We start from the raw sequence: 14,697 nt of genomic DNA, 5'->3' as shown, positions 1-14,697 counted from the left end.
AAAGTTCAGTGCCTCTCTCTAATAAAGTAGAAACGCGACATTAAACTCCGTTCGAAACGGGAGAAATCACCAGGACACTATACAACTGACGTCCGGAAAAGAAAAAAAGAACTCCTATTCCCATTTGTAATGCCCCCTTCGTGTTTTTCCCGGTGTGCGCTTATCTTTCGGAGACCGTTTCTCTCTGGTGTTGTTTTGCTGTTGGAATTAATGCCGAGGTGACCCTTCTGTGTGGAGTCTGCGTGTTCTCTCCAGCGGGCCGTTTCCTCCACCGCAGGGGCTGGTCGAACCGGGGTCTCCCAATCGTCACAGAAGTGTGTGTCGTTTTGGGTGGTGGTGGGGGGGTGCATCGGGGATACTGCGCCCCGAGGGGGTGACCTCTCACCTTACTCCGGACGAAGGGAGAAGACCTGTACCTTCACGAGTCCGGGTTGTGAAAACTTCTTCTGGCAGTTCAAAACGTTTCGAAGGGACTACAGCGCTACCCTGTTTTCCATTTCTATCGTGTATTATTATACAGTCATAAGTATCTGTACTGATCACAGATCCCCCTCTCACTACCAGGACTGAAGCCCAGTGCAGCACGAATAATAATAATAATTAATAAGTCTGGACCCTCCCCTCAGAGCTCTTCCCAGGTCAGGGGGATCCCCTCCAGCCCCCCTCAGTGTGGAGCCCCCACCTGGATGATGCTCCAGTCTGCTCAGCACACAGCAGCTCCCAGTGGGGAGGAGAGCAGAGGGATGGAGCCAGTTCAGAGAGGGGGGGTGATTAGGAGGCCATGATGGGTCAAGACCAGGGGGGAGTCAGGCCAGGACACTGGGGTAACACCCCTACTCTTCTCCAGAGACACCCCGGGATTGTTAATGAGCACAGAGAGTCAGGACCTCGGTTTGACGTCTCATCAGAAGGACAGCGCCTGTGTACAGTCCAGTGTCCCCCCTCACTATACTGGGGCATCAGGACCCACACAGACCGCAGGGTGAGAGCTCCCCCTGCTGGCCCCACTCACACCTCTCCCAGCAGCAACCTTGGGGGGGGGGGGAGGGAACAAACCAAAAGCTAAACAGATTTTTTTTTAAAATTGTTTATTGATGCTTAACAAAAGTCCAGTCCAGTCTGGTGTCCCTCAGCTCCGGTCCAATCCAGTCTGGTGTCCCTCAGCTCCAGTCCAGTCCAGTCTGGGGCCCCTCAGCTCCAGTCCAGTCTGGTGTCCCTCAGCTCCAGTGCAGTCCAGACTGGGGTCCCTCAGCTTCGGTCCAGTCCAGTCTGGGGTCCCTCAGCTCCAGTGCAGTCCAGACTGGGGTCCCTCAGGTTCGGTCCAGCACAGACTGGGGTCCCTCAGCTTAGGTCCAGACTGGGGTCCCTCAGCTTCGGTCCAGCACAGTCTGGGGTCCCTCAGCTTCAGTCCAATCCAGACTGGGGCCCCTCAGCTCCAGTCCAGTCTTGGGCCCCTCAGCTCCAGTCCAGTCCAGTCTGGTGTCCCTCAGCTTCGGTCCAGTCCAGTCTGGGGTCCCTCAGCTTCAGTCCAGCACAGTCTGGGGTCCCTCAGCTTTGGTTCAGCACAGACTGGGGTCCCTCAGCTTCGGTCCAGCACAGACTGGGGTCCCTCAGCTTCGGTCCAGCATAGTCTGGGGTCCCTCAGCTCCTGTCCAGTCCAATTTGGTGTCTCTCAGCTCCGGTCCAGTCCAGCCTGGTGTCCCTAGGCTCCAGTACAGTCGTCTGGTGTCCCTCAGGTCCGGTCCAGTGCAGTCCAGTCCAGATCTTAGCAGGCACAGAACCAGGAAAGGAACCTGGAAAGAATATTGTTATTGCAGGTGTTAGGGACATAGACACTGACGTCACCATGACTGTCTCCACTTCCTCTTCCTCCTGCAAGTCAAGAGACAGGCTGAGAGAGAGACGGGCTGGTGGGACATCGGCGAACAGAGCTGAAGGCAGAGAGCCGGGGAGACAGGCCCAGCTGGGACAACGCAGGACAGACAGAGAGACAGACAGAAAGGAAGGAGAGAGAGACACAAAGATGAAGGCACAGAAAGACAGCAGGCAAAGAGAAAGATTGAAATTGAGGGACAAACAAACCAAGAGAGAGAGAGGAAGGAGAGAGAGAGACAGAGATCGAGGGACAGACAGACTGACAGACGGGGCTAAAAGAGAGAGACAGAGAAGCAGGGACAGACAGACAGCAGGACGAGAGAGAGACAGAGATCGGGGGACAATAATTTGGTTTTGAAATTTATTCTGAAAATATACAATCATTCACTCCTGAAAAATATCGAGTTCAAATTATACATTATGTACAATATTGTAATCAACATATGGCTAATCATCAAAAATAAAAAAAAAACTGTACTGGGGGACACAGCTGGCTGTGGTGTTCTGGACAGAACACACTGAGGTCCAGTTTCCACCTCCTGCAGGATCAAACAGCACCTCCACTGGCTCTCCAGTGAACAGAGGGACAGACAGAGAGGCTTCAGGCTGCAGGGTGACAATGTCTCTGTGAGCTGAAAGACAATCAGGACAGAGGATGATATAAGAACACACTCTGTCAAGAATATAGAGCACTCTAGTGACCCTACTGTAGACCTGCTTACCACCCACAGTGACGATCACAGTGCTGATACTGCTTCCCATAAGGTCCCTCACTGTGTAGTTGCCCTGATCAGCTGGAGTGAGGGAGCGGAGTGTCAGAGAGCTGTTCTGCACTGACACTCACTGTTCGTACCTGGGGCCAGGGAGCCCTGCGCTGCTCAGTAAGACTATACGAGACTGGACAGATCCTGCAGGATCAAACAGCACCTCCACTGGACCAGCAGTGTGGAGGAGGAGAGACACAGAGGCACCAGGCTGCAGGCTGTGGACTTCTGAGTGAGCTGGAAAGGGACAGGTAGAAACACGTTGAATATTTAGTTTTACAACAATACCTTGAGTTTGGACAACTCAATACATTTGCAATTCACTTCAAATGTTGTTTTTGTTTGATCCAGTCTGTCCTCACCTAAAGGAGATACTTACTTTTAACACCTTTTATTTCTTCTGGGAGGTTAACTGGCTTCTGAGATAATTGTTCCTGGTGTTTGTGTTGTGTATGCCTTACAATGGAGGGGTGAGAAATAATGGACTTATTACATTATAATGAATAATAATTGCTTACACTTATATAGTGCTTTTCTGGACACTCCACTCAAAGCGCTTTGCAGGACATGGGGACTCCCCTCCACCACCACCAATGTGCAGCATCCACCTGGATGATGCGACGGCAGCCATAGTGCACCAGAACACTCCCCACACACCAGCTATCAGTGGGGAGGAGAGCAGAGTAATGAAGCCAATTCATAAATGGGGGTTATTAGGAGGCCATGATTGGTAAGGGTCAATGGGAAATTTGGCCAGGACACTGGGGTAAAACCCCTACTCGTTTCGAGAAACACCCCGGGATTTTTAATGACCACAGAGTGTCAGGACCTCGGTTTTACGTCTTATCCGAAGGACGGCGCCAGTTTACAGTCCAGTGTCCCCATCACTAGACTGGGGCATTAGGACCCACACAGACCGCAGGGTGAGCACCCCCTGCTGGCCCCATTAACACCTCTTCCAGCAGCCACCTTAGTTATTATTGTCGAGAAGGAAAGAATATTAGGAACATGAAAAGCCTGAATGTCTTAAATGCATTTTTTATACTGAAACAGAGAGGCACACACACGTCATTACAAACGCACACCCGCACAGAGACGTCCTCAAGCGCCTTGTTCACAATTATGGGCTCCAACAGGAACAAAAAACGCCAGCCTGACAACTCGAGCATTCAAACCAAGAACCCAACACGTACTCACGTTGGCAGCCTCTGCAGAAAAGCATAAAGAACCACAAGCCTTCTCTATTGGGAGGAAAAACACACACTCCCTCTCTCACACTCCTGATTTCCTTAAATAGCTCATTCTTCATCTCTGGCTCCTACATACAGTAAAGCAGCGCTCAGTCTGCTTTGAATAAGCCATAAATCCAAGATTTGTTTTATCTGTTCCTCTTGTCTAGGCCTAGATCTGCTTTTCATAAAAGAGCTGTTTGCATAAATAGCTAGGGTTACAGCTGAAGACACCAGCTTCATCCCCCAGTGTGTTATACGTCGGGAGCAAGAGAAGAGGGCCAGGCCGTGCCTTTTCATAGATTTTTCTTCTGAAAAGTCGGGTTCTCGGAGGCAGATTTAGCCCCTCATGCAGTGTAGAGAGATAGACACGCGCGCGCACAGTTAGAGCTGCACCCTCACACAGAGTCAGACCCGCACAGACACGTCCTCTTGTTTAAACAAATACACAAACCTGACGGCGCTCACAATGATCCAGACACACACACACACACACACACACACACACACACACACACACACACACACACACACACACACACACACACGTGACATCAGCAGTCACTCTCGCACACTGGACCCCAGCTCAGTCCTCACCTCCAGCTCCTGCGAACCGCTTCGAACAAACTGTATTAAGAAAATTAGGTTGTGATCCGGTAGCAGGCCATCCTGGGCACCAGTGTGAGTTACACACTCATTTGTAAAAGCCCTTCCGCATCGTCGGGCATGCTTCACAGTGCTGGACCTGGGGTGTGGGTGCTGTCTGTGTGGAGTTTGCATGTTCTCTCCCTGGTCTGTGGGGGTTTCCTCCAGGTGCTCCAGTTTCCACCCACAGTCCAGGGACAGGCTGCCACTTTCACTGGGCAGTGCACCGTCGCCGTGGCAGCATGGTGGGTCGGATCTGATTTCAGTCTTTATTTCCTTTTTTAGAGATCCTGTAACCAGGACCTGTTCACTGCCACGACGGACAGGGAAGCACGTCATCACTGGACATCCTCTTACCTCCTGTGGCAAAGGGCAGCTGATGAAGCTTTGTGCTCGCCAGATCATGGCAATCGCCACTCCACCCAGATCCTGGCTCAGCACAGGGCACCTGGGTTCACTCCCTTCAGACTAAAGAGACTCAGTTCCTCCGGCCTGTCAGACTAAAGAGACTCAGTTTCTTCAATCTGTCAGTGTGGGACGCCTACACCAGCTTCGAACGCCTGTACACAATACCGCGGACCGCCTGCCAGACCAAATTCTGGGCTTACAGCAAACCACCCATTACATACACCGGTGTCTTCCCCGGGCCAGAGGAATTCAGGAACTCACGTTTACTCCGTCATCTCAGGTGATTCTCGTCGGCACAGCCCAATTGCAAATGATCGGCTCCGCGTACAGAAGGAACGTGCGTTTGGTACAAGAGTGCACGAAGGCACCGGAAATACATTGGGAACAAATGACCGGTCGCTCAAGACCTCTGTGAAGTACAGGAGCGTGCAAAACGAGGCTGTTTCCGCCCGGTCTCGAACCGGGGACCTTTCGCGTGTTAGGCGAACGTGATAGCCGTTACACTACGGAAACCTGCAGGGACCGCTGCTGGTGTCTCGCTTGCGTTTCGGGCTGAGAAAGGGACGCGTCACTTTAGGCAGGGGGCGCTGGAGAAAGGAACAAAGGGCGCGATGAAACAAGATGCCAAAACCCGGGATCGAACCAGGGACCTTTAGATCTTCAGTCTAACGCTCTCCCAACTGAGCTATTTCGGCTGTGCGCAAAGCCCACAGCCACCTGCTCCAGCCTTCCTGTGTTGTGGCATGAGCGCACCAAGAGTAGCGGGAGAGTGTTGCAGGAACGTCACTCAGAAGGAAAGCCACCCAGCTGCGCCCTCTGAGCTCTGTCCAGCGCATCTTCCTCGCATGGACTCCTGCCTGCGACGGGCAGGAAACAATTAGCAAGAACAGAACAACACCCCATGGGTGTCTCATGACCACACCTTAGGTTGTGACACGTGCAGGTGTGAGGGGTTGCCGGGCTACTTTGGAGCAGAGCTTGGGCGGAGGGGGGGCGGGAAAGCAGACAAAGAGGTGACACCTCAAGGTCTGCACGATCACAGCTCTCCGCCGCCCCAGGCTTCCGCTCGATAAGCTACTGGACACACCCGCCCCTCCTCACACAGACCATGGAAAAGCCCCCGAGTGGGAGGGCTCTCTCTTCCTTCCAGGAGCTCTTGGACACGATGCACAGACAGGGCGCGGGGAGCTGCCGCCTGCAAACACGGCTCCAGGCAGGACTCCACTCCGCAGGAGCCGCAGAGCAGAGGAGATGGGGGCAGCTTAGCTCCTGTGCAGAGACCTGAGCTGTTGTTGCTGCGGACGCTGTCTTTTCTGCACTCGGGGTAGGAGTGAATGTTGAGTTGCCCTTAGAAATGAAGCAGAGCACTTCAACGGCACGGGTGTGTGTGTGTGCGTGTGCCCTGGTGATTCTGGGAGACAGATCGAACCTGGGCTAAAAGAGAGGGGGCTTAGCCCTCTTCCATTTGCTAGTTCAAAGTTGTACAACCCATTTGTATCTGCTAAGCGGCGCAGTCGTCGTGCACAAAGAACGCTTTGAAAAGCGTCCAAAGCAAGTCATTCCGAGTTGGTCGTTTGTGTTTTCCGTTCAGACGCGAAATGCTGAAATGATCTCTCGGCTCCTCGGTTGTCATTTCTGCTCCGTAAAGGGATCACAGCACGCGTCGGCTTCCAGCACGCTGGGTCGGGACATGATGCCGGGGGTCGGTGCGTGTGATGTCTTCCTCGTTAGTATAGTGGCAAGTATCCCCGCCTGTCACGCGGGAGACTGGGGTTTGATTCCCCGACAGGGAGTAGCTTTTCTTTCACCTCCTTAAAAAAAGGACTGCCTTTCACTTCTCTGTTTTCTTTCACAGCGTCTTGCACCTTTTCATTGCTCTCGCTTTCAGAGCCTCTGCACGGCACACGACTCGACATCAGGAAGCACATTGAAGTGAAAGCAGGAAGCGCTGCGACATGCACTGTGCAGATCCCGCCACACTAAGAGGTGAGTGGGTCTGTTCGATGCACAAAGAATGCTTTGATAAGCGTCAAAGGCAAGTCATTCCGAGTTGGTCGTTTGTGTTTTCCGTTCAGACGCGAAATGCTGAAATGATCTCTCGGCTCCTCGGTTGTCATTTCTGCTCCGTAAAGGAATCACAGCACGCGTCGGCTTCCAGCACGGTGGGTCGGGACACGATGCCGGGGGTCGGAGAGAGCGATGTCTTCCTCGTTAGTATAGAACCTGTCACCTGTCCCCACCTGTCACGCGGGAGACCGGGGTACATCAGGACGCACATTGAAGTGAAAGCAGGATGCGCTGCGACATGCACTGTGCAGATCCCGCCACACTAAGAGGTGAGTGGGTCTGTTCGATCACAGCGCTAGGCGAATCCCCAATCCCCTTTTGTGCCTGGCGACAAACGAAGTCTGTTTCCGCCCGCTTTCGAACCGGGGACTTTTCGCGTGTGAGGCGAACGTGATAACCACTACACTTCGGAAACGGTGGTAAGATGTGCCCAGCGGCCCAGCGCTGAGCTTCGCCAATGCGATTCAGCTGCTTCCAGTGCCTTTATTGGAGTACGCTGATGGACCGTGCTCTCTCTCCAGAGACCAGCACGCCTGTCATGGACGGAGCAGGAAAGGCGGCGCCACATTCTACAGCCCTCTCCACGCAATCGACGAAATCGGGCTACTGAAGTGGAGAAAATCGCCTCTCCAGAAAGTGCAAATATCATCTTGGAGAGTATAAATCCTATTGCTGAAGGTCAGTCCTGTCTACCAGAGTAACCCTCCCACCTCCTGCAGCGATGATCAGCTCGTCTCACACGCGAGAAGTTTCGTCTGGAAACAAGCGCCCCCTCTTCTCGCACGTTTTGCACGTTCGAGTAGTTTTAATGCGGCTCCTTCGTACACGGTGCTGATCTTTTGGAAAGCAGGAGGCAAAACTGACACGTTCCCATACCGGGAGTCGAACCCGGGCCGCCTGGGTGAAAACCAGGAATCCTAACCGCTAGACCATATGGGAGCACACAACCCTGCTGTTCCCGGCATCATGCAAGCAAACTACATAAATATGAGAAAACAAGCAAGAGAGTTGTCACTCAGTGTCGAAGGGTCGATGTATACTGGGGCTCAGTTGAAATGCAACGTCAGGACTTTTCCGAATTATATCACACGAAGAGAGCACAGCCCTTTCCGCCCTGCCACGTGTGTATCGGTAGCTCGCCGTGATCGTATAGTGGTCAGTACTTTGCGTTGTGGCCGCAACAACCCCGGTTTGAATCCGGGTCACGGCAGAATAGGGGCGTCTGCTTTTACTACTTGCACGAATGAAGGCAAAAAAAAGCCAATCGGTGTGAACGAACGGCGCTTTACAGAGGAGTACTGCCTGACTGGATCGTTGATGAATGACAGAGGCCACTCCGACCTCTTCTCGGTTTTCTTCAATGACTTACTAAGGATCTTCTTCACATTCGCCCATGCAGGGGAAGCCAGTTACACCAAAGCAAACGCAGGAAAGTGCATTTCAAGCAGAGACCAGGAGGGACTTGTTTACACCGAGAGTGGGCGGAGAATGGAACAATGCGCCCAGCCCTGTTGCTGGAGCCGATTCTTGATGAGATCTTGGGCTCACTAAGAAGCCCCCGCTGGATGCTAATCTTTCTGTTGTTCTTGCAGGTCCTGCGCTGCATTTGAGCCGCAGAGCTCGTCCTGGTCTGTCGGCACAGCCCAATTGCAAATGATCGGCTCCGCGTACAGAAGGAACGTGCGTTTGGTACAAGAGTGCATGAAGGCACCGGAAACACATTGGGAACAAATGACCGGTCGCTCAAGACCTCTGTGAAGTACAAGGAGCGTGCAAAACGAGGCTGTTTCCACCCAGTCTCAAACCGGGAACATTTCGCGGGTCAGGCGAACGTGATAGCCGCTACACTACGGAAACCTGCAGGGACCGCTGCTGGTGTCTCGCTTGCGTTTCGGGCTGAGAAAGGGAAGCGTCACTTTAGGCAGGGGGCGCTGGAGAGAGGAACAAAGGGCGCGATGAAACAAAATGCCGAAACCCAGGATCGAACCAGGGATCTTTAGATCTTCAGTCTAACGCTCTCCCAACTGAGCTATTTCAGCAATACGGAGAGCCCACAGCCACCTGCTCCAGCCTTCCTGTGTTGCGGCATGAGCGCACCAAGAGTAGCGGGAGAGTGTTGCAGGAACGTCACTCAGAAGGAAAGCCACCCAGCTGCGCCCTCTGAGCTCTGTCCAGCGCATCTTCCTCGCATGGACTCCTGCCTGCGACGGGCAGGAAACAATTAGCAAGAACAGAACAACACCCCATGGGTGTCTCATGACCGCACCTTAGGTTGTGACACGTGCAGGTGTGAGGGGTTGCCGGGCTACTTTGGAGCAGAGCTTGGGCGGAGGGGGGGCGGGAAAGCAGACAAAGAGGTGACACCTCAAGGTCTGCACGATCACAGCTCTCCGCCGCCCCAGGCTTCCGCTCGATAAGCTACTGGACACACCCGCCCCTCCTCACACAGACCGTGGAAAAGCCCCCGAGTGGGAGGGCTCTCTCTTCCTCCCAGGAGCTCTTGGACACGATGCACAGACAGAGCGCGGGGAGCCGCCGCCTGCAAACACGGCTCCAGGCAGGACTCCGCTCTGCAGGAGCCGCAGAGCAGAGGAGATGGGGGCAGCTTAGATCCAGTGCAGAGACCTGATCTGTTGTTGCTGTGTACGCTGTCCTTTCTGTTCTAGGGGTAGGACATCAGGAAGCACATTGAAGCGCTGCAACATGCACTGTACAGATCCCGCCACTACTGGGCCCGATATCCCCGGATCGAAACCGGGCGGAAACAGGCCCGTTTCGTTTGTTGCCTCGCACACTGTTTGGGGATTCGCCTAGCGCTGTGATCGAACAGACCCACTCACCTCTTAGTGTGGCGGGATCTGCACAGTGGATGTCGCAGCGCATCCTGCTTTCACTTCAATGCATGTCCTGATGTACCCTGGTCTCCCGCGTGACAGGTGGGGATATTTGCCACTATACTAACGAGGAAGACATCGCTCTCTGCTTAGTGTGTAAAACACTTACTTGCAGCATTGTGGGTGCTGTGGTTTAAATGCTATTGGTTTGTGAACAGAATACCCCTATCCAAGTACATTGTGCCACATTAAATAAACACACGAGAAAAAGAGATTCAGAACGCAAAGCTGTGTCAGTGTTCTGTGTAAAAAATCGGTTTGAACATCATGGGAGCTGTTTTTAATAAGCTGCTGAGTAAAGAATATTTTAATCTTCCTGCTGTCAGTAGTATTGTGAATATAGTTGACTCTTACCCGAATGAAAACAGAACGTAAAGGAAGGGTTTCAGAATTCAGACAAAGCTTTATTCCCGTGCTTACAGTCTGAGTAATTGGAGACTGCGCTATTCTGTTGCCTATGGTCATATACGGGTTTTTCACATGAAGCCATATTGAACAGTATTTCTCGCGTTGTGAACTTGTGCACACAGCGGTCCCCCGGGTTCCAGTTAGTGCGTAATTACGCATCGATGAAAAACCGGAGGTTTAAAAAAAGATAATTAGCTCACTGATACTTTGATGTAGAGGCTGTGGAAATATCCACATGTCGTGGTCTTTTAAATGCATTTGGTTTGAAGGCGTTCTGTGCTTCCGTTGCGAAGATATGGACAAAAGAATATTCGTGCTTGGTCAAACAAATGTCATATAAACGAAAAAGTAAAGGCTGAGAAAGCATTCACAATGTATTTTATACACAAAGCAAGTATTCTCGCGATTCTAAGAGGTTTCGTGTAAACGCTACAGGCGTGCCAAAATCGTTTTCGAACTTCAAGCTAACTTTTCCCCGGTCCTGGAGACCAGACCTCTTCTCTGACGAGAAGAAAAGGTCAGGAGCCGCAGTATTTAATGTAAATAAGAGATTTCATTTTTTTTCTGTGGCGCAGCTAGTACCAAACACTTAATCTCGGGGTTGTGAATTCGAGCTCCACGCTGGTAAGAAATCATATAGGTTATGATAAATGTACTTTTTTAAATAAAAAGTAATATTATAAAACTTTCTCGATACCAGTTTGCAGGTGACATGTTCTTTATAAAAATAATCTTTAGTATAGGATCAATAACCGCGCCTGAACAAATATCGGAAAGAATCGCCTGTCACTAAGGTATTTAAGTAAAGTAGAGATATAATCAGAAAACCTACATATAGGAAATGTTAGTTACTTTGTATGTGCTTTAGCGTTTTCTTTTATATACCGAAAAAAAGGTTCAAGGCGTTCTAGTCGCTGTACTCCTCGTAGATAATCTCAGCGAAATCACAATACAGTACAGGACACGCAGTGAGGAGCTCACACAACGAATAGTATTGAACATGCCAAGCGTAAAGGCACACTGCACATCTGCGAAACATCACATCCTAGTTTAGTTACAGTGAGATTATAGACTGGAAGCTAGGAAGTCTCAGATCACTTTTTTATTAAATGTTCAAGCAAACCCAAATACCTTTGCAAGAGACATTTCAGAATCCCAGTCAAATCCAGTATGATTGCTGGATCCCTCGAATTCGACAATATCACAGATCTGCAGTCCACGTTGTGCAAGACATACCGCCCAGAGCATTTCTAAGAAAGGAAATACATTTTCGTTACGAAAAGAGATATACTGTACGTAGAGTGAAATGGTCTGGTACGAGTCCTAAGTTTGAATAGTTCAAAATAGACGAAAAAGGGTAATTACAGACTCTTTCGAAATGTAAGAACATTAAAGCTGTGCGGACCTTATCTTGATTTACCTAGTTTAATCGTTTTCAGAAAGTGTAATTGTATTATTTTATGTACCCTTGACGATTCTACTGATGTTATAAGTGCTCTTGTTTATATTGAATTTATTTTGTTGTTCAAATAAAAAGTAAAAAAAAAAACATTCCGAATGCGTCTGCTGTAGAAATAAAATGACATCAAAGGCGTTGTACGTAGAGTTCTGAAGCCTGCTCCACAGAAGAACTAGCTGAGATGAAAAGGTCGATATTCTACTGGCAGGGCTATTCCCATCAACTCAGTTTCTTTCTGAAACAACGTTTTCCAAGAAAAACTTACACTTTGCAAAATTTGAAATAAAATACTTGCTTAAAAGTGCAGATTATTTTTTTTCCCAAAAACTGTAAAAGGAGAAAACCGACCTGTTGGAGTCTCTGTCGTACCATTGCTCAGTGCGGTCAGGTCGGGACTAAAACGATAGTAAGGTGCTGGTTCAAGCACATCTAGGCACGCCTTTCTCACTGTTCCATCGTGAACATCATCTAGAGAAAAAGTGGCATGTAATGTTTAATACATTATTGGCCTTATTAATAATTTGAGGGAATATAAATGCTTTGCATGTATCGAATTACAGCACGTAACAACTGAGTACCTGAGTCGATATCACCGGGCAATTTCCAATAACGACCAACATCAGACACTTCAAGAAAAATAAGATTCCATATCTTGGAATGTAGGGCGGAAGAATTCATTTATACTGCTGTTGCATCTTGAGTTAAACTTTTTTTAAAAAATATGACGCAGATTTGCTCAAAATACTTGTAATCGCCTTAAAGAGAGTTTTCATGAAAACGTACATCGGCTAGCTCTCCACTGTTAATTGACAGAACTTTTGAAGAAACTGTTCTTATATAAGCAACATACAAATTAAACATCTTAATGAACATGAAGGGAAATCTATGGAAGACCGTTTCCGTCAGGGAGTAAAAAAAAAACGCGCTATGGTATCTCATTGTATGTCCTTTTTTACTTAAAAAGGTCTTCTTTAGCTCAGCTAGCAAGACCTGGGTTCGAGCCAATGCAGTGAGGCACGAACAAGGGTGGGAGCTGCGAGGGCACAAGCCCTAGAACCCGAATCCGTTACAATAACAAAAGGACAGACATTGAAATATGGGCTATTTCGAAGTCGCAAATGTGAGATATAAAGTAGGAATTCTGAGTTACTAAGTCGCAATTCTGAGATACCATAGCGGGTTTTTTTTTTTTTTTTTTACTCCCTGGCGGAAACGGGCTTCCATAGAAATCCGGGTTGTGAATAACAACTGTCACTACACACGATTGAGTTCTTGAGGCTGGCACCTAAGACCACTCAGCCATCCTGACAAGCAGTGAGGATGCCCGTTACTTTGTCAAAGGATTATTAACTACTTTTCTTTTCTTATTATTACAGAGATTTCTACATTGCAAGACAATTGACGATTTAGATAAAGGTATATCGTGGTACGCAAACCAAGCACGGACAGGGTTTGAACCCGCGCTCTTCGGTTTACGAGACCAATGCCTTACCACTTGGCCACCGCGCACACAGTTTAATTTTGTTTCCCATCAAGGCTAATACATTTTGAAAAAAAAATCTGTGGGCAAATTGCAATGGCAGGAGAAGTAAAGAATATAGTTCTTCTGTGGAGCTGGCTTCAGACTCTGCTTATAGCGCCCGTCAAATAAAATAGATATTTTATTTTTACAGGAAGACGCATTCCGAAATGTATCTCTGCAGTTTTAGAAAAGTTTTGAATGGTATATTTTATACAACGCAAAAACCGTATTCTAATTGCAGACTGCAGATCTGTGCAGCAATCGTACTACATTTCACTGTGATTCTGAAATGCTTCTAGCAAACATATTCAGGTTTCCTTGAACTTTAATAAAAAACTACTTCGCTTTCAATCTCTGGTGTTACTGTAAACTCGGACGTGATGTTCCGCAGATGTGCCTTCTTGTCTTATTCAAGTTTACTGGATTTGTGAAACGAAAATACAAACTGGACAGTTTCAGACACATGAAGACTCATAAATGTCACTACAAATGACACATTTGTAGTGTAAATCCGCCGGGCTGATTTACGTGTCTGACCATCTCTCTCCTCCCTCTTCGGCAGTGAGCACTATTTTTTCATTTTCTTTTCTTGTAGTTTCCTCGCTCTTTTACTGTCCCTTTCTCCCACGGAGAGACGGAAAACATGCCGAAATCGTTTTCACCCTGTGTTTGTGCAACGTCAGTGTGTGAAGGGAAAGGAATCTACGCGGCTCCAGTGGCGCAATCGGTCAGCGCGCGGTACTTATACAGCAGTGCACAGCGGAGTCATGCCGAGGTTGTGAGTTCGAGCCTCACCTGGAGCAGTATGGCCTGTCTATAGCTACCGAAAGCAGCCGTCCACTTTAGATACTGTTACTTATAGGTCGTCCTTAACACCTTATCTAACGGGATTGTAGCCTGTTAGGTGTTTGCTGGAGATCCAGTCTAAATTAACATCATAGGAACAGGTAAAGGTTTATTCCACGTCACCCCCGAAGAAGGGTCCACGTTGTGTTTCCTTCTCCTTTCAGCATGGAATAAACCTATACTTTTTCCTTTGCAGCTGACGCAGGTCACTACTTAAATTCCCATCAGCTGTGGACCCCCAGCTGATCTCTACACAGATAGATGAGAGATATCTTCTTAGACGAGAGGTCTACTGGGACTAAGGGAGCACGATGGGGTACCGAAGACTTGAAAAAGCTCTCGCATTAAATTCTGTTTTTGTTGTTTCCCAGATTTGTTTTTAATGTTCTTTTTGTTTTGAAGTTGTTCCTTTAAGTATTTTTTTATTTTATTTTCTGTAGTCGTTAGACTACTACAGTGATTTACCTAGGTTCCCGGAAGGCTTTCTCGCATCGTGGTTGTTGTGTTTTTGGGTTACAAGTATTTTTGTTCTGATAGGACCCCACGCATTACTGTGGGACTAGTTAACTTAAGTTCTTAC

The 14,697-nt window shown here is 49.0% G+C and overlaps 5 non-coding genes across 5 annotated transcripts; 1 reads left to right on the top strand and 4 right to left on the bottom strand.

Moving 5' to 3' along the window:
• Positions 1-5,361: 5,361 nt before the first annotated feature.
• Positions 5,362-5,434, bottom strand: trnav-aac (transfer RNA valine (anticodon AAC)). Its single transcript has one exon. It is a non-coding gene; the product is annotated as a tRNA-Val (tRNA).
• Positions 5,435-5,543: 109 nt separating this feature from the next.
• On the bottom strand, positions 5,544-5,616 carry trnaf-gaa (transfer RNA phenylalanine (anticodon GAA)). Its single transcript has one exon. It is a non-coding gene; the product is annotated as a tRNA-Phe (tRNA).
• Positions 5,617-7,855: 2,239 nt separating this feature from the next.
• trnae-uuc (transfer RNA glutamic acid (anticodon UUC)) lies at positions 7,856-7,927 on the bottom strand. The gene has a single exon. It is a non-coding gene; the product is annotated as a tRNA-Glu (tRNA).
• A 5,259-nt stretch (positions 7,928-13,186) lies between these two features.
• trnat-cgu (transfer RNA threonine (anticodon CGU)) lies at positions 13,187-13,258 on the bottom strand. Its single transcript has one exon. It is a non-coding gene; the product is annotated as a tRNA-Thr (tRNA).
• A 722-nt stretch (positions 13,259-13,980) lies between these two features.
• trnai-uau (transfer RNA isoleucine (anticodon UAU)) lies at positions 13,981-14,074 on the top strand. Its single transcript has 2 exons — positions 13,981-14,018; positions 14,039-14,074. It is a non-coding gene; the product is annotated as a tRNA-Ile (tRNA).
• The last annotated feature ends 623 nt before the right edge of the window (positions 14,075-14,697 follow it).

The sequence above is a fragment of the Lepisosteus platostomus genome, chromosome 5 (assembly GCF_059453375.1).
Source record: "Lepisosteus platostomus isolate fLepPlt1 chromosome 5, fLepPlt1.hap1, whole genome shotgun sequence".
NCBI classification, from domain to species: domain Eukaryota; kingdom Metazoa; phylum Chordata; class Actinopteri; order Semionotiformes; family Lepisosteidae; genus Lepisosteus; species Lepisosteus platostomus.
This window is presented reverse-complemented; position numbering and strand designations above follow the sequence as displayed.